This window comes from Triticum dicoccoides, chromosome 5A (genome assembly GCF_002162155.2).
Source record: "Triticum dicoccoides isolate Atlit2015 ecotype Zavitan chromosome 5A, WEW_v2.0, whole genome shotgun sequence".
In the NCBI taxonomy this organism is placed as follows: Eukaryota; Viridiplantae; Streptophyta; class Magnoliopsida; order Poales; family Poaceae; genus Triticum; species Triticum dicoccoides.
Window position 1 is genome coordinate 525874414 of NC_041388.1, and position 760 is coordinate 525875173.

Sequence of the window (760 nt, forward strand, 5' to 3'; positions counted from 1 at the left end):
AAGTAGAAACAAAATAAAATGAATAAAGCAACAAAGAAAACAAAAAAAGAGTTTCCAAATTTGAAAACTAATGGCACTAACAGAAAGTTTATAATTTTTTAAAAACTAAAAGCAAAAAGAATTAAAAAATAAAGCAAAAAACCAAAGAAAATAAATAATGCAGAAAACAAAACAAAAAACTGAAAAAAAAATAAAAATAGCAACAATAAGTATTTTGTTGTAAGTAGAAACAAAATAAAATAAATAAAGCAACAAAGAAAACAAAAAAAGAGTTTTCAGATTTGAAAACTAATGGCACTAACAGAAAGTTTATAATTTTTCTAAAACTAAAAGCAAAAAGAATTAAAAAATAAAGCAAAAAAACAAAAGAAAAATAAACCAAAACCAAAATAAACTAAATAAAGCAACAAATAAAACAAAAAAACAAAAAAATGCCACCTACTGGGCGCCCACGGCCTGAATACGACTAGAAACTCTATGGGCCAGGATTCAGGCCCGTGGAAGGCCCAGTAGGCCCACAGGCACAGATGGCAGAGTTAGGCCCGAAAGCCTGCTTTAGACAGGAGCTCGAGAGGGGAGCCGCACCACACCTTATAAACTGGTGCGGCTTCCTCTCAACTAGCGAGGTGGGACTAAACATTTGGCGCGGGGCAGCACAAGGCCTTTGGTCCCGGTTGGTGGCACCAACCGGGACTAATGCCCCCCTTTAGTCCCGGTTGGTGCCACCAACCGGGACCAAAGGCCGCCGCTTCCCGCCCTT